Raw genomic sequence first — 20,051 nt, 5'->3', positions numbered from 1 at the left:
AGAAGCCCTTCACTGGAGATTTTCTGGGAAGTTCCCAGAAGCAAAATATTCGAAAATTCTTCGGAATGTTCGCGAGGAATTCTTTGGATAGATAAGCGAAATTTTTCGAAATGTTCATGGGAAATTCTTCGTATATTTCACGGCAATTTCTCCGGAAGTACTAATGCTAATTCATTGGACTAGTCAATGGAAAATCTTCGGAATTTCTAAAGTAACTATTGAAAATTTCCACGAGAAATTATTTGCATTTCTCACCAAAAAACCTTTGAGTTTCCGCAAAAAAAAATTGCAATTTTTGTAAGAAAGCTTTTATATTTTCATGAAAAATTATTCGAATTTTTTACGAGAAATTCATCAAAATTACAACTGAAAATTCTCTATCATTTCAAACGAAAATTATTCGGAAAAGTCTTTTTTTTTATAGGATTTTTTTTTCAATTTCCTCAGGAAATTGTTCTAAATCTGCAAGAATATTGGAAACCATTTTAAAATTCCACGGGAAATATTTCTAAATGTTCATTTAACTACAAATTATCTCGGGAAATAATTCCAAATTTTCACGGAAATTTACTCGGAATATTAACGGGAATAGTTTTGGAATTTATAAGGAAATTCTTTCGATTTCCACGGATGATTATTCAATGGGATATTGCATGGAATTTTCAAGAAAAGCATTGGGATTTTCACGGAGAGTTCTTTGAAATATTACCGGGAAGCTTGAAAGATTATTAATCGGGATCTTCTACGAAAATTTATACGAAAAACTTATTGGAATGTAGACTAGACATTCTCGGAATTTCAACTCGAAATTTCTCGAAATTCTGAAAATTCCTCGTTTTTCTACAAACTTGAACCGGCGTGGAGAATTATAGGTCAGATGCGTGACAGACTTTTACCTGTGGCGCGCCTATGCAAAAGTATTGGTAGCGGTGCTGCACACCTCTAGAAGGAATCGAATTCAACAGAAATTAAATTGATTGACTTTGAGATTTGGTTTCAGGAGCTGTGGACAGAGGATTAAATTTGATTTCGATTTTGATTGTCCAATCACACACTTAAATCATTTCACAGATTTCGGTGAATTTTGCTTCAATTCAACGTAATCTCAACAGCAGATTTGTTCGGTAATTATTTCACCGATTTTCTGCGGTATTTTCCATTGTCATCTGTCAAAATCACCAAAAAAATCTGTAAATTTTTTACCGAACAGTTCTGCTGTTGAGATTTCGGTGAAATTTCACAGAAATCTGCGATTTATTTTAAGTGTGCACATATGATATTTTGTAAAATATTTAAAAGTCTACGTAGACTTCAAGGGGGTGGGGGAGGGGTTTCGGAAAAGTCTACGAAAGTCTACCAGGGGGGAGGGGGGGTTTGAAAATGTGAAATTTCGGTCTACGTGGTTTGTGGACAGCCCCCATGGTGTCGCGTTACGCTGGAATGTGTCATTGGCAGGGGGGTTTTTTATGACTGACTAGGCTCAAATTTGGCCTAAACATTCTTTGCATATCAAAGAATATTGTGGCCAAATTTCATAAAATTTGGTCGACAAAACCCCCCTGCCAATAATAGAACAAAACCTGCCAAAGCCGTCTTTCCCCCTATATATATATATATATATATATATATATATATATATATATATATATATATATATATACATATATATTGACGAATTTTTGAAAGTGAAATAAGTTTCAAAAAATTACGTCATACTTATAAAACTTGCTAGTAAGTATTTATGTATTTCTTAAGCTAAGCTTACACTGACTGTACATATCAATGGTTTCTACTCCGTGATTGATCAAAACTGGTGCAAATTGCACTACGATCCAAGTAAATGATGGTTAGGATTATCATGTCTTTTCGAAGTGCACGTTTCAGATCGCAAATGTCGATCAATAACGGCACCGGCCAAGTTCTTACAGTCATTTGGGAAAAGGAGGGAATGTTAGTGTGTAGTTATTGTTGCTACAAGAGACCGAGAACACCTCTGCATCTGCACAATTACCATGGAAAGAAAGATCGAAATTCACCATGGAAAGTGATGAGACCTAAGCAACTTCTACACAACAGTATTAACATTTCCTTAATTTGTCCATTTGTTCATCCTTCGCGAGAATAAATAATCAATCGCTCAAAGTGAGCGATTCTTCATTTGAATTTTGGAAGGAGTTTCTAAAGGTATTCTCGAAGAATTTCCAAAGAATTCTTAAAAGCAAAATATCCGGAAAAACTCCTCCAGGTGTTTTCTAAAGTTTTCCTCAAGGTACTTCTGAATGAGTTCCTAAAAAATCCCAAGGAATTTCAAAAGAATATCCGAAGCATTTTCCGAAGGTTTTTACAGTAAAGCAGTAATAGAACGCTAGTGGCGCTGTAACAATTGAAATCATGCTGCCAAAATATGCTTCAATAAGCTTAATAGTCTATTCAGATTACGATAAGGTTATTTATCGTAATAAATATCGTGTTAAAGCGGAGAATGAAAATTGAATGTATGGGGATGGCATCAGGTTGTTGTTTATCATGATATTTATGATCATAAATGGCGTAATCTGAATAGGCTATATCTGAAGAAATCTGCAAAGTATTTTATAAAGATATTTCCGAGGGATTTTCACAAGACATTTTCGAACAAACACCTAAAGGAATTAAAAAAAAATTAAAGGAATCGCCAAATGCATCTCTAAAGGAATTTCCGGAACAATTCCTTGAGATGTTTTCTAAAGTTTTAGCAAAGAAATTTTCAAATTAAATCCTGGAGGAAGTTCTGAAGCAATTTTTAAAATCCGTAGGAGAAATGGAGAAATTTTCAAAGGAATACCTGGAGGAATTTGCTATGTGATTCCTGAAGGAATTTTGATTGAATGGCTGAAACAATTTCTGGGTAAACTTGCGAAGGAATTCCTAAAGGAATTTCTTAAGTAATTTACAACATTGTTTATGTGAGGCTACCAAAATATTCTTTAAAAAATATTTTTCGCTATATTTACTTTTTTGAATTGATTATTTTGCTGCTAAAATCTATATATGGCACGTTTGTTTTTACCTGGAAATTAATATAAAACACCTGGAAAAATCAGGGTATTTTGTTTTTACAGATGAGTAGACACCCTGTATCGGAAAGCTAATGTCAATTAGCAACCCTTATTTTTTCTCTATTTGAGGTTAAATAAGAATGTTTAGCCAGACATATTTTGTTAATTTACGTTTATTTTCTCCACGAACAGAAGAATAACGAATTGCCTGGTAAAAGTCCACCATACAGGTGACCCCTAACTCTTGGTGTGATGCGACTTTATGCTTACCGTGCCTATGAATGAATGGTTAGGGGGGTCTAAAAATAACCTAACCGCAAACGGAGCCTGTGAAGCATCAGGGCACACTTCAGAGTATTGAGCCCTTACTGCGCTAACCGGAGCTATGGCGTTGTTGACCTTTTTCCCTTCTCCGAAATAATCGGCTACTCTTATTCAATCTCAACTTTAGGTTAAATAAGGGTAAGATTATGAGTATGTTTTTGTTTAATTTTTCATCTAATTGTCACCTATATGGATTCGCTTTATGCGTTTTTTACAGTCTACTCCAAGATGAATACACCACTAGGTGTTCCAATCTGCCAAATTCACGATTCAGCCATCTTGGATTTTAGTATGGGAGAGCCAGCCGGTTTGTTTATGTTTTGCACCGAAAATGAATTTTTCACCCCCGCCTTCTTCTCGTCCATAAATTGAGCACATTGAAACACCTAGCTGTGTATTCATCTTGGTGTAGTCTGTGTTTCGTCTTTGACGTTCTTGATACGATACCGACTTGGTTTCATCGTTGCTGTTCACATAAATTTTGAAGTTGTGGAGTGTATTATCGTAATTCGCAATGGCTACAGTTAGGATAGCTCGAATCAATTGTCAGCACAAAAGAACAGTAATGATTAATCTTTGTAGACCTATGCAAAATGGCAAATCCCAAGTGGCTTTGGTACAAGAACCCTATTTTCGCAAGGGTAGCTTCTACCTAGGTAACCTAGTGAACCTTGTTTTTGCTGCATTCAGTAATGGCAAACTCTCGATCAATGCCGCGTGCACGTGTACTTGCTAACAACGCCATCGTTGCTATACTTATCTCTGAACTAACAACCAGAGATGTATGTGCTCTCACAATTGATACAACTGGCGGATCCCCCGTCAGGAAATACGTCTATTGTTCGGTTTATTTACCACATGATGAACCATCCCCTACGGATGCCTTCAAACAAGTTGTCATTTATTGCACGTCAAGAGACCTTCCACTAATTGTCGGCAGTGATGCTAATGCTCATCACGTCATCTGGGGTAGCCCGGATACCAATCTGAGCGGCTCCAGCTTGATGGAATACTTAAGTAGTACCAAACTTGGTTTACTTAACATAGGCAATCGCCCAACCTTTATGGTATCTAATAGAGCAGAAGTATTAGACATAACTCTCTGCTCCAATAGAATCAGTCACGAGTTGACGAATTGGCATGTGCCAGATGAGGAATCCATATCTGACCATCGCTACAACTCAATGCAGAGTTGCTCTCGACAAAATGTCATGGATATCTACCAACGATCGAAACTCCTACCGACTTGGATGATGCCGTTGATACTACAACATATCGTTGAAGAGGAACCCCGTGGTGGTATTTTTGGCTAAGCTCAGGAAGCAGTGTAGAAGGAGTTGGAACAGACGCCATTCAGCAGGGACGGATTCTTTCAAGTTGGCTCGCAAAGCTTACAAGAAGGCTCTACGATCTGCTGAACGATCCGGCTGGAAAAACCTTTGCGCAAATGTTTCCAATTTGAGTGAAGCCAGTCGATTGAATAAAATTCTTGCGGGATCTAAGGATTTCCATGTTGGCGAAATTCGCAAGCCAAATGGCGACTACACTTCGCCTCCATTTGAGCATCCTACACTACACCATACACGCCCATGTGTTGACTGGGTTTGATAGGGCCTGCTTCTAGACACATACAGCTTTTTGTAGAGGTTTAACAGAGCCCACTGTCAAACCCCACCACATTCTAGGCTGACCCCCTAACTCGCAGTGGCCATGGGAAAGGGTCGTCAAGCCCTTGGACATAGTCCCTGCCGCCCCTCAGTGTTACAGCAAGTCCGATTAAGATAAAAAAAAAACTTGTTATACCTTTCGCATGATGCCAAAACTTTCGTCATGAAGCGCGTACTCAAACTATATCTTCTCGCTAGTACCAATCAATTTAATATACTAAAAGTACTCTAATAGCCATAATAGGAATTAAAATTCAGAATAGTGCCACAACTGGTACATACATGCAATTTTGGGGACTATCACGAATTTTAATGCGATTTTCACAATTGTTCACAAGCAGGAAGAAAAACCTTTCGTTTGACATGTCAACACCACCCATATGCCTTTTATAGATTTGTATTATTCCTTTATTTGACAACGAAAAAGCTATCGATCGCCCAACCACGAAATTCTCACGAAGCATCTGACACGCCGAAGCGTACCGTTATTCCGTTGCTTTTTTTCTGGATTTATTCGAGTTATTTTTAAGACAACGGGATAATCTTTTGAATTTCATCGAAAAAATCTAATAAATTTCCCAAGAAAAGTCTTCTAAGTTTTCCAAAAGCATTCATATAAATACTTTGCAAGAAATACTTTACAGAGAATTCTTCGGAATTTCCACGGAAAACTTTTTGGAATTTCCGAATGAAAATGTTTGGAATTTCCGCAAAAAATGCTTTGGAATTTTCATGGAAAACTTTTCAGTTTCCTCGGTGTTAGAAATTTTCAAATTGTTCAGAATTTCAACGGAAAGTCCTTTTTAATAAGTATGCTTCGGAATTATTAACGAATATTTTGTTTAACTTACACAGAAAGATCTTCGGAATATTTGGGAGAAACTGTTCCTGACATATGAAATATGTTCCACACAGGATCTTTAGGCAAAGACTTCGGCTTGCTGACACCGGAGAGTCACATCGATCTTTTCTTTTGAATCCGGGTCTAGGATCAGTTTGTATAGAACTTTGAGAAATATATACAGCAACATATGTCCTCGCGAATTACATATCATTAAAGTCTGGTTATCCTTCTTAGGAACATTCACAAAGATACCCTGAATCCAGTCTACCGGGAATGATTCACTCGGATTTAACACAGATTTGATTAAATTTTTTGTTTGGTGTACCCCAATATCACAAGACTTAGAAACTTGTTTGTTATATCTACATACATCTCTAAAAGACGTGCAACAATGATTGTTTTATTCTTTATTATTTCCAGAATGTTTTAGTTAAAACCTTTGTAACCATACTGTAAGTTGTAAGACATAACTTAAAAAATGCTAAAACTAAACACATATTGGTTTTCAGAGTTCTGCGATAAACTAAGCAGCAATCTAAGCAAAATTTTCATTTTGCTTAGATACCAAAGCTAACTAAATGCATTCATAAATGCACTGCATCAACAATGCAACTCTAACCTTGAACAAAACATTTAAGGCTACATACCAACAATTTTTGAAATAGTTTTTAAAAAATTAGAATTTCATCAATTAAATAGTTTTGCTTATTAATGGTTCTACAAGTATTGCTCATAGTCAGTAAAAACGACCTTCATCAATCGATGTTTAACAAGTGCATTACATCCGATCAAACAACATTTACTTCCTCCGTGCAGCAGTTCTCGTTATGTTTCTTCATCGAAAGAACGATTCTAGCCAGTCTCAATAGTTACTTCCCATCTACACTTCGCTAGTTGGCGGTTACTTCTCAGCACAGCTGTGCGGCGGACGGCTTTGTCTCCCTCGTACCCAGCAACTGGGCCCGTAACTGAGGTCGAGCTCGGCTACAACGCTTATTATTTTTATTACTGCTTACTTTTCACCTCTTTGAAGCCAACTGGTTGGCACCGCCGTGCTTGCGAACTGCCAGTTCATCACTGGAAAGCTATTCGAAATCGTAATTTACGAAATAATCGCTGATCAAAAGTTATTTATCAAAAAACAAGCTACAACTGGTGTTTATCGGTGGTAGCGCACCGCCACCGCCGGTCGGAGTCAGGGTCGACCGAATCGTATCGTAGTCAGCTAACCAGCGAAAAAAAGGCAAAAGCAACAGACTCAATGCACAGCAGCAACATTTTAGCACTTGATTGAAGTACCGTAACAAGTGCAGAAGTTTTCGAATATTTCCCAATTCCATTTTTTCTATGTAGGCGACACACGGTGGAGTGTTTTTTAATTGACTTATCAATATAGCATGTAGGGGAACAGACGGCTTTGGCAGGTTTTGTTCTATTATTGGCAGGGGGGTTTCTGTCGACCGAATTTTATGAAATTTGGCCATAATATTGTTTGATGTGCAAAGAATGTTTAGGCCAAATTCGAGCAAAATCAGTCATAAAAAACCCCCCTGACAATAATAGAACAAAACCTGCCAAAGCCGTCATTCCCCCTACATGAATTCCGGGAAAATTATTTTTTATTTTATTTATTTATACACTTTTTTTTACGTCACTTCGTTTTACGGCCTCCTTTTTACGGCACGTGACGTAAAAAGAATTTGAAACATTATTGACATCCAAAAGTAAGCCTATGAAAAGGCACTCTTAGAAACCCAAAGAACAAAGTAGATGCTTTGTATACACATCATTTGCCTTCAACAATTGTTCCGTTCCAGGTCATCCAAGAATTTCCTGGAGTCTACACGCGTAACCGAGGACCTAAGGTCTACAAGCGTGGCGAAAGAGCTGTTATCTATTGTAAAAATGGTTTATGTCCAATTTGATATATTGAACCAAATTCCGTTCCAGGTCATACAAGAATTCTCTGGATTATACTGCCGTGAATCGCATATCTGTCCCATCTTTGCTGGGTTTCCTATTCATATGGGACAAATATGCGATTCACGGCAGTATAGGTCTTGAGGTCTACCCGCGATACCGAAGGGCTGTTATCTCTTTTATTAAATGGTTCATGCTTTGTATGATCTATTAAACCAAACTCAATATGCCTTAAGCAGCCGTTCCTTTCCTGGTCATCCAAGAATTTCCTAGACTCCTCAGCCGCGGATTCATCCCAAATATGTCCTCCGAGTATTTGTCTTTCACTTGCGTCTCAAATGTAGGCATATGAGTTGTTCTAAGATCTCCAAATTGCCCTTGAGTTTGAATCAAATGGTCTGCCGAATCAACCAAGCCTTTCATGATGTCCCCAGCCGCGGTATCAACCCAATTATGTCCTCCGAGTATTTGTCTTTCACTTACGTCTCAAACCCAGACATATGAGATGTAGTAAGATCTCCAAATCCTCCTGGAGTTTGAATCAAATGTTCTGAAGAATCAACCAAGGCTTCCATGATATCCCCAGCCGCGGTATCAACCCAATAATGTACTCCGAGTATTTGTCTTTCACTTACGTCTCAAACCCAGACATATGAGATGTAGTAAGATCTCCAAATCGTCCTGGAGTTTGAATCAAATGGTGTGCCGAATCAACCGAGGCTTCCATGATGTCCTCAGCCGCGGTATCAACCCAATTATGTCCTCCGAGTATTTGTCTTTCACTTGGGTCTCAAATCCAGACATATAAGATGTAGTAAGATCTCCAAATCGTCCTGGAGTTTGAATCAAATGGTCTGCCGAATCAACCAAGGCTTCCATGATGTCCATAGCTGCGGTATCAACCCAATTATGTCCTCCGAATAATTTTCTTTCACTTGGTCTTAAATCCAGACATATGAGATGTAGTAAGATCTCCAAACCGTCCTGGAGTTTGAATCAAATGGTGTGCCGAATCAACCGAGGCTTCCATGATGTCCATAGCTGCGGTATCAGCCCAATTATGTCCTTTGAATAATTTTCTTTCACTTGCGTCTTAAATCCAGACATATGAGATGTAGTAAGATCTCCAAATCGCTCTGGAGTTTGAATCAAATGGTTTGCCGAATCAACCAAGGCTTCCATGATGTCCATAGCTCCGGCAATGACCCAATTATTAGAAATTTGATTGTGACTAAATTCTCCAATTCATATATGAGACATATGAGATGTAGTAAGATCTCCAAATCGTCCTGGAGTTTGAATCAAATGGTCTGCCGAATCCACCAAGGCTTCCGTGAGATCCATAGCTGCGGTGTCAACCCAATTATGTCCTCCCAGTAATTTTCTTTCACTTGCATATCAAATCCAGACATATGAGATGTGGTAAGATTTCCAAATCGTCCAGGAGTTTTAATCAAATGGTCTGCCGAATCAACCGAGGCTTCCATGATGTCCCCAGCCGTGGTATCAACCCAATTATGTCCTCCGAGTATTTGTCTTTCACTTACGTCTCAAATCCAGACATATGAGATGTAGTAAGATCTCCAAATCGTCCTGGAGTTTGAATCAAATGGTGTGCCGAATCAACCGAGGCTTCCATGATGTCCTCAGCCGCGGTATCAACCCAATTATGTCCTCCGAGTATTTGTCTTTCACTTGGGTCTCAAATCCAGACATACAAGATGTAGTAAGATCTCCAAATCGTCCTGGAGTTTGAATCAAATGGTCTGCCGAATCAACCAAGGCTTCCATGATGTCCATAGCTGCGGTATCAACCCAATCATGTCCTCCGAATAATTTTCTTTCACTTGCGTCTCAAATCCAGACATATGAGATGTAGTAAGATCTCCAAATCGTCCTGGAGTTTGAATCAAATGGTCTGCCGAATCAAACAAGGCTTCCATGATGTCCATAGCTGCGGTATCAACCCAATTATGTCCTCCGAATAATTTTCTTTCACTTGCGTCTCAAATCCAGACATATGAGATGTAGTAAGATCTCCAAATTGTTCTGGAGTTTGAATCAAATGGTCTGCCGAATCAACCAAGGCTTCTATAATGTCCATAACTGCGGTATCAACCCAATTATGTCCTCCGAGTATTTTATTCCCAAGGAACATTTTTAGTTCTATAACGGTCATGAAAACCATTATTTGCTCTACATGATTTCGGTAAAATCAGCATAAAACTAAAATGTTTGTAGGGATGGTTCTAGCACTTTGATTGTGGCTAAATTCGGCAATTCATATGGGCCTTGTCCTTTTTGATCCATAGAACTAAAGTGAATACGGCTTCAACTATTGTTCCATTGCAGATCATCCATGAATATCATCCATCCCTGAAATATAAGCTTTACGGTCAACACGCGTAACCAAAAAGGCTGTTATCTCTTTAAAAAAAACTGAAACTTGATCCATAGGACAAAACTGGATACCTCTTTAACTATTGTTCTATTCCAGGTAATTTAAGAAAGTCATGGAGTACTGGTCTTTAGGTCTACCGGATTATTATTTTTAAATGGTTCATCCCATTTTGATCCATAGATCCATATTAGATACGCATTTAACAATTATTCCACTCCAGGTCATCGAAGAAATATCTGAAGTCTAGACTTCGTGGCCGGGGACATAATGAAAGCCTTGATTGATTCGGTAGACCATTTGATTCAATCTCTAGAACAATTGGGAGATCTTACAACATGTTACATGTCAGAATTTGAGACGCAATTCGCAAACTATCCAAATTCCAGGAAAACTTTGAGATCTTACAACACCTCATATGCCTTGATTTAAGACGAGTGAAAGACAAACACTTGGGGAATATAATTGAGTTGATACCGCGAGTGAAAAAAATCATGAAAGCCTTGGTTGATTTGGTAGACCATTTGATTCAAACTCCAGGTCAATTTGGAGATCTTACAACACCTCATATGTCTTGTTTTGAGATGCAAGTGAAAGACAAATACTCAGAGAACATAATTGAGTTGATTCCACGGCTTAGGACATCGTGAAGGCTTTGGTTGATTCGATAGACCATTTGATTCAAACTCCAGGACAATTTGGAGATCTTACAACATCTCATATACCTGGACTTGAGACGCTGAGGACATCGTGCAAGCCTCAGTAGATTTGGTAGATCATTCGATTCTAACTCCAGAACAATTTGGAGATCTTAAAACATCTCATATACCTGGACTTGAAACGCAAGTAAAAGTCGAATACTCGGAGGGCATGATTGGGATGATACCGTGGCCGAGGGCACCATGGAAGCCTTGGTTGATTCATTTCACAATTTGATTTAAACTCCAGGACAATTTGGAGATCTTACAATATCGAATATGCCTGTATTTGAGACGTTAGTAAAAGACCAATACTCAGAAGACAAAATTGGGTTGACACCGAGGCTGGGGACATCGTGGAAGCCTTGTTTGATTATGTAGACCATTTGATTCAAACTTCAGGACTATTTTCCGATCTTAAAACATCTAATATACCTGGACTTGAGACGCAGGTGAAAGACAAATACTCGGAAGGCATGATTGGGATTATACCGCGGCTGAGGACATCATGCAAGCCTCAGTAGATTCGGTAGACCGTTTGATTCAAACTCCAGGACGATTTGGAGATCTTACAACTTCATACATGCAAGAATTGAAGACGGATGTGAAAGACAAATAATCGGAGGACAAAATTGGGTTGACACCGAGACTGGAGACATCATGGAAGCCTTGGTTGATTCGGTGGACCATTTGATTCAAACTTCAGGACAATTTGGAGATCTTACAACACCTTATATGTCTTGTTTCGAGACGCAAGTGAAAGACAAATCTTCGGAGGACATAATTGAGTTGATACCACGGCTTGGGATATCATGAAGGCTTTGGTTGATTCGGTAGACCATTTGATTCAAACTCCAGGACAATTTGGAGATCTTATAACATTTGCTGGATTCGGAGAGATCTTACAATACCTCATGTAAGACGCAAGTGAATGTAATTGAAAGTATCCTCACTATCAATAAATTAAGTGAAATACTAGAAATTTTAGCAAAAATTCTTTTTACGTCACATTCGATTTACGTCCCCCCAATAAGTGACGTAAAAAGAGGGTTGAGTGTATTAGAAATGTTGGCCATCACGCCAAGGGAGATTGCGCAATGCTTCAGGCCTGGTAGCGGGTCACTTTTTAGTGAATTGATCACTTCTTTAGGGCAAGTCACTAAAAAGTCTCTTTTTTCGACTCAAGTCACAAAAGTCACTTTTTCTCGGAAAAAGTCACTATTTTCAACTATTTTGAAACTATTGACTATTTTTGAATGAAGATCTATGTATGAACGCTCTGAAACTTCGCCAGTTATATTACTCGCTGCTCTTATTGACATTTTACCAGTAGCTAATTGCCCTTTCCCGTCAAAATTTTTCACTTGCTCAATCGATTCTTTATTTTATTTAAAGTTAACTTTCCCAAAGAACCCATATTTTTTGACGCCTCTAAGTTTTTTTAAATTTAAAATAAAATATTATAAAAGTGCTGTTTTTGAAGATTGTCCCAACATCTGTCCGATTTTGAACGAACAGCGGGTGAATTTTTCAGACCGGTTTACATGTGCAACATTTTTTCAACTTTTGTTTTGGATTTTTTAAATAGTTAGAGGCTTGAGAGAGAGAAAGTTGAAAGAGAGAGAAAGTTTACCTTAAATAAGCCAAAAAATCGATTGAGACAATAAAATGAGATGCAATTTTTGACGGGAAAGGATATAGATATTATATAAAGGGGATAAAGTTTCCCCAATTTTGAAGATTGCATGCGCTGAGATACATCGAAAATGAGAAAAGTGGATCAAGTCTGCCCAGTCTCCCCTATCAATTGCACTATTGGCGGTTCAGATTAATCTTTTCAATTTTAGATATACTTATATTTAGAAACCCAATAGTTGATGAAAGGCTTGTTATTTAGTGCCTACCTAAAACAAACATGCTTATCAGTTTTTTTATAACAGAAAGTTGTTTTATCACGAACCTCGTGCTTAGAATCATAGGGGCGTAACTGCATTAATCCATTGCTTTACGTCGCTGTTTTCTTTTTATCATTGTAGCGAATTGCGGTAGTTTGCCGAAGATTTAATGGTTTGGTGTGATAAGAAGTTATGATTCTCAGCGCGTGATATTTTGGAAAAATAAAAATATGTAGGGGAACTGTTCCTTGAATTCATAACATGCACCCAAATCAATACCATTTGAAAACAAAGAATTGGTGCGCTAATTGTTTTATTTCTCATTTTTGTGTATTTTTTCAGCAGTGAGCATGCCGGAAAACAACAAAACACGACACAAATTGAGCCTAAATTGCCTGTTTTGCGAATGTTATTGATATAGGAGCATGTTATTAATAATGGAACAGATACCCTATTTTCAAATCGAAATAATAATAGTTGCATCTATGATTGTACTGCATTCGAATTGAAAGGCGATACTTTAAATACGTAAGGGATCCCCAAACTAATTTTGCTGTAAGAACATGAGAAAATAAAAGCCGTTTTCCCTCCCAACATCCACTTCGATCAATATTTTGGATTTTTTTAAAATATATTGTGATCAGGTATCAGAACGTCGGCTCCAGGGACACGTTCACCTCAATTCGGGAGATTTGTGCCATCGCCTTCACAGCCTTTCTCATCACGCATCTGACGGAAAAGGAAGTGAACAAAAAGGAAAGGAATATGGATGGGAGAAAAATGGGAAATTTGGGAAAGGTACCCTTGAAGAGGGCATACAACGTATACAACACGTACAAAAGCTCATAGCTCCTTACCACAACGGGTTATAAACAACAGAATACTTTGAAGGTTCAGGTTTCTGTAGTCAATTTCACTTAGTAAGTGATTACCAAATATTGGGAAACGCAGTTGCGCATAAACTGGGCAGTTACATATCAGATGATAAGAAGTTCCATAATTCCACTGCAATTCTGTTTAGACAGATTAGCTAAATAGTTAGCTACTACCGGAGATGGCTCTCGGATATACAATTTTGTTTGTCGACATGAATCCAAACTACTCCAATACCGTTTGTGCTGAGTGGAAGCCCAAGAGCTAATCAAACGCTTCACCCAACACTTAGATATTGGAATAGCTGGCTCAGGACCAAAAAAGTCTTGTGATGCTCCAGTGCGAGCTAACTCATCAGCCAATTCGTTTCCAGCTATGGAAGAATGGCCAGGTACCCATACAAGGTGCAATGTATTAACTGAATTCAGTTCCTCTATTTGAGTTCGACATGCGATTACTAACTTCGACCTTGAGTTGGCCGAAGCGAGGGCTTTGATAGCTGCTTGACTATCTGAACAGAAGTATATTACTTTGCCCATTATGTGTTTCTGCAGTGCGGATTGCACTCCACATAATGGCAAATATTTCCGCTTGAAAGACAGTGCAGTGTCTACCCAGTGAGTGGGACTGTTCCAATCTTAGCTCACGCGAGTAGACACCTGCACCCGCTCTACCTTCGAAGAGGGAGCCGTCAGTATAACAAACAATGCTGTCCGACATACTTCTCTCCAAATAGCCAGATGTCCACTCATCCCGCGAGGGGAATAGTGTTGAAAATGTCCTATAAGGAAAACTACTAGCGAGTGTGAGATCACTTGGAGCAAGGACTGTTCTGTCCCAATCAACCATGAGTTGTAACAACGAAGTGTGTGTAGAACTGCGGTTTACAGGATTCTCTTCCATGAAACCGAGAACCCATAATCGGTAAGTACAAGAAAGTGCTTCTTGTTTGAGATGTATGTGTAGTGGGACAACGTCGAGAAGAACCTCGAGAGCAGCCGTGGGAGTCGAAGAGAACGCACCAGTCATTGCCATTAGGCACATCCTTTGAAGATGGCCTAATTTAGACTGAATTGTCCTCACTTCACCCTTTTGCCACCACACAAGACATCCATAAGCCAAAATTGGTCGTACAACTGTTGTGTAAATCCATTTGATATATTTAGGTTTAAGACCCCAAGTTTCACCAAAAGTTCGTCGGCATTGGCCGAAAGCCATACACGCCTTTTTGACTCTGAACTCAATGTTAGGAGTCCAGGAGAGCTTGGAATCAAGAATTAGTCCCACATACTTTACCTGATCCGTTACATTGATTTCAGAGTCAAAAAGATGTAATGGACGAATACCATTACGATAACGTTTTTCCGTGAAAAGAACAATAGATGTTTTATTCGGATTAACTGAAAGGCCATATTGGCGACACCAACTTTCGACTGCCTGAAGAGCATTTATCATCAGGTCGAATAAAGTAGTAATACACAAACCGACTATCAATATTAGATAGTCGTCGGTAAATCCATAGGTAGGAAAACCACCATTATTGAGTAATCTCAATAGCGTATCTGCAACGAGGTTCCACAAAAGTGGAGTATTAACTCCCCCCTTGGGGGCAGCCACAGACACTTAATTTCCTAATCGCTGCTTGACGTAATGTTGAGTAGAGATGTCGGTTTTTAAGCATCTGGTGAATCCATTTGGTAATTATAATGGGTAGCCCATGACAACGTGCGGCTTCCAATATTGCATCGAAAGACACGTTGTCAAAAGCACCCTCAATATCTAAGAACGCACCCAAGCATGATTGCTTTTGAGCAAATGCTTTTTCGATGTCGTAGACAACCTTGTGTAGAAGAGTCACGGTGGACTTTCCAGATTGGTAAGCATGTTGATTAACATGAAGAGGCATGTTTGTCAAACAGTCATCACGAATGTGATGATCGATAATGCGTTCTAAGCATTTCAGAAGAAATGAGGTCAGACTGATGGGTCTTAAACTCTTTGCTTCTTCATACGGAGCACGTCCTCCTTTTGGGATAAACTTTACAGTGACATCCCGCCAGGATATGGGAATATACCCAGTGGCAAAACTGCATACTAAAAGTTTTTTCAAAACATGTTTGATATCCTCAAAACCCTTCTGAAGAAGAACGGGATAGATCCCATCTTCCCTTGGAGATTTGTAAGGAGCAAAACTATTAAGAGCCCATTGAATCGATTCAGTAGTTATGATTCTACGAGCCTGAGCCCAAGACCCATAACTACATGAAAAGACATCAGGAACATCCGGAGATGCAATATCTACACATCCAGGGAAGTGTGTATCAAATAAGTGCTCTAACGCTTCTTCGTAAGAAGAAGTGTAGTCGCCATTTGGCTTGCGAATTTCGCCAACTTGGAAATCCTTGGATCTCGCAAGAATTTTATTCAATCGAGTGGCTTTACTCAAATTGGAAACATTTGCACAAAGGTTTTTCCAGCCGAATCGTTCAGCAGATCGTAGAGCCTTCTTGTAAGCTTTGCGAGCCAACTTGAAAGAATATGCAATGTTGTAGTATCAACGGCATCATCCAAGTCGGTAGGAGTTTCAATGGATGGTAGATATCCATGAAATTTTGTCGAGAGCAACTCTGTATAGAGATCCCAGTTGGTTGAATGGGGATTTCTAAAACGCAAGGTCTGCGAAGAAACATTCAACTGATCAAAATAGATGTAGCGATGGTCAGATATCGATTCCTCATCTGACACATGCCAATTCGTCAACTCGTGACTGATTCTATTGGAGCAGAGAGTAATGTCTAATACTTCTGCTCTATTAGATACCATAAAGGTTGGGCGATTGCCTATGTTAAGTAAACCAAGTTTGTACTACTTAAGTATTCCATCAAGCTGGAGCCTCTCAGATTGGTATCCGAGCTACCCCAGATGATGTGATGAGCATTAGCAACACTACCGACAATTAGCGGAAGGCCTTTTGACGTGCAATAACTGACCACTTGTTTGAAAGCATCCGTAGGGTGGTTCATGTGGTAAATAAAACGAACAATAGACGTATTTCCTGACGGGGGATCCGCCAGTTGCATCAATTGTGACAGCACATACATCTCTGGTTGTTAGTTCAGAGATAAGTGTAGCAACGATAGCGTTGTTAACAAGTACACGTGCACGCGGCATTGATCGAGAGTTTGCCATTTCATTACTGAAAGCAGCAAAAACCGGGTTCACTAGGTTACCTGGGTAAAAGCTACCCTTGCGAAAATAGGGTTCCTGCACCAAAGCCACTTGCTTGCGTTGCTGTTCTTTTGTACTGAAGATTGATTTGAGCTATCCTAACTGTAGCCATTGCGAATTACGATAATACACTCCATAACTTCAACATTTATGTGAACAGCAACGATGAAACCACGTCGGTATCGTATCAAGAACGTCAAAGACGAGACACAGAGTACACTGTGAAAAACGCATAAAGCGAATCCATATAGGTGACAATTAGATAAAAAACTAAATAAAAACATACTCATAATCCCACCCTTAGTTAACCTCAAGTTGAGATTGAATAAGAGTAGCCGATTATTCCGGAGAAGCAAAATGTCAACTACGCCATAACTCCGGTGAGCGCAATAAGGGCTCAATACTGTGAAGGGTGCTCTGGTGCTTCACAGGCTCCGTTAGCGGTTAGATTATTTTTAGACCCCCCTAACCATTCATTCATAGGCACGGTAAGCATAAAGCCGCGTCACACCAAGAATTAGGGGTCACCTGTATGGTGGACTTTTACCACTGGAACAGGCAATCCGTAGCGTTATTCTTAGCCAGACAACCGGCTGCCGACACCACACGGCTATCTAGGCTGTTCGTGGAGAGAAGTTGACATTGACTTTACGTCAACATCCACTTCGATCAATATTTTGGAATTTTTTAAAATATATTGTGATGATAATTTATACATTTGAAATAACATAAATGTGAAAGATTCTTCAATTTGTTCAATCCCAGGATTTTTTTATTTGGTAGGCACTCTGTGTTCTTAACCGCTACTGTGCCGTGATCTACTGTGATACACTGCAGTACAGAGTCCACACAGAATCTATTTTTAGATGTCCATAATTCGTTGTTGTTGTCGTTGCCAGTCCATATCATCGTGAGTCCATTGTGTTCATTTGTCCATGTGGTGGAAATCCAGTGATCGTTGCTTTGTTCGGTTGCCATTAATCGAAGAACGTTGGAGGAATGCCTCCGAGAAGAACAGTTTTGTCAGTCGTCATCAGGCAGCCGTGTCGGTGAGTCGCTTTCCCCAAAACGCCACCGTACGGACTGCGCTTCTGGCGACTGACAAGGGTTTGGTGGAGGGGCTGGGAATCGATCCCATGACCATTCGCTTATGAGGCGAACGTGTAGCCAACTACGCTACGGGTCCCCCCTCCCAGGATCATTGTAACTGAATATCCATAATTTTTGTTTCGTTTTCTACCAAAACGATCCGTACTGATGTTCCTTTCGCACATCCAAAAACTTCTTAAACCTATAGCAAATCTGCATCTTTTTTAAGTAGATGTTCAGCTAATCCAGTAATTGTAATTTTCACTCATTCTCACGAGAAGAGAATGTTCATTCACGCAGATTTTTGCCTAGAAATCATTTTTCGAGGAATAAAAACAGGTCTTATGGATGAATAATAACCATGTTTCGCTCACTTCCAGTGGCGCAAACGTTTGATTTGCTCGCAGGACTACTCTTAGTTTTTAGTAGTCCTTCTTTTGACTGATATTTAGTAAAATATCCTTGGGATAAAAAGAGAGGGCAAAAGTTAGCGTGCACGATTTTCGTTTCTTCATGGCTGGTAGCGACCATTGCCGCTCAAAATTGTGACTTTAGTGACCAAAGCTGACGAAAAAGGGACCAAATAGTGACTTTCAGTTGCAGAAAAAGTGACCAATTAGGACTTTCAGTTTCAGTTGCAATTTAGATGAGACGAAATTAAGAGTTTCTGGGTCGAGGGAGAATTTTTTCGTTATTTGTGGCGGAAATCATCTTTCACTCACCACTCTCCCATAACGAACTCAGAAAAATGGCCAAAAATCTATTTTTAAAACACACGAGAAAGGCTCCATCACCGCTAGGTGGATAATTCTGGGTTTACTTTACACTTCTGCTTCCAATGGTGTTTTTGACCATCGACTAAACCACATTAGAGTTGCATTTTGTTGACTCAACTATGTGCATAAGTGACTCCAAACCACCAACAGACCCAATCCCGGAGTTGGATGTTCCGTATGGTGTTTCATCTACCAACCAACCAATCTACTTGATCCAACAAGGTCTGAAAGCCATTTCGATTTCAGATTTGGTTTTAATTGACCCAACTAAGTCCGTTTGTACACGCCAGATTTAGATCTTTTTTATCCGACTAGGTCCGATTGGAATTCCGAACATTTATCTTGCTTCAGAATTGCATTTCATTAAAGAAACAGTGAAGTTTCTAAACCACCTAAAGTATTACTCCGGAGTTGAATTTTCTTGATCCGAATAGGTCCTACGGCGATTCCGGCTTTTAACCAACCCACTTCAAAGTAGGATTTTTCATGATTAGACTACATAGGTCCGATAGGGATTCTGGCAATCAACCTACTCCCCCCGAAGTGGGATTTTATTAATTCAACCAGGTGTAGTAGTGGTTCCAAATCATGGTCATAAAAGGGGTAGATTTTTCTTAATTCAAATGGGCCCAACAGCGAAGCCGACCATCAACCGATCCACTCCAGAGTAAGTTTTTTTGTTAAAATTTCCATTATTTCATTTTAAAATGAAACAAGCAATCCCTACCACTTTAATCATTTTCTAGCATAGATTATAGAATCTTACAAAAACCAACAAAAAAATATTCATATATTGCATTACGTAAAAAATAGTGATTCTGAACTCCCCTCTAAACTATCTCATTTTACTTATGTTTGGTAAGATTAAAATTATACTTTAAATATGCTGTTTGCGCATTTTATTTTTCTTTTATAAAAGAGGGGCGCCTGATAAAGGTTTCGCTATGGGCGCTAGGAGCTCACGCTACGATTCTGCAAGCACGATTAATGCAGTTATCAATCTTGTTATTTTATCTTTGTGGTAGGATTTTTAATCGATTTTATTACCTAAATTTTAATTCATTATGCACCTATGATGAAATTGTAGGGCGCTCAAATGATCATCTAACATTATCTCTCTAAACAACGCGCTATGTATATCTACAATCTGAGCATGTCGCGACAGCAGCGGAATCATTCAACCTGTCAAATTATGTCACAAGTGTCGCTTGTAATGAGTCTCACTCTCGCGCAAAAGATTACAGTTTCAGAGTTATACCCTATATCAACAATTTAATCAAATGACTGCAAATGTCTCCTAC

The 20,051-nt window shown here is 39.0% G+C and overlaps 1 protein-coding gene across 9 annotated transcripts in view; it reads left to right on the top strand.

The window, feature by feature from the left end:
- LOC134218154 (kinesin-like protein KIF13A) overlaps positions 1 to 20,051 on the top strand; it is a 100,926-nt gene that overhangs the window by 39,559 nt on the left and 41,316 nt on the right. The gene's annotated exons all lie outside the window — the stretch shown is intronic.

Source organism: Armigeres subalbatus, chromosome 2, assembly GCF_024139115.2.
Source record: "Armigeres subalbatus isolate Guangzhou_Male chromosome 2, GZ_Asu_2, whole genome shotgun sequence".
Lineage (NCBI taxonomy): Eukaryota > Metazoa > Arthropoda > Insecta > Diptera > Culicidae > Armigeres > Armigeres subalbatus.
Note: the sequence above shows the minus strand (reverse complement) of the source record. Positions and strands in the feature narration are given on the sequence as shown.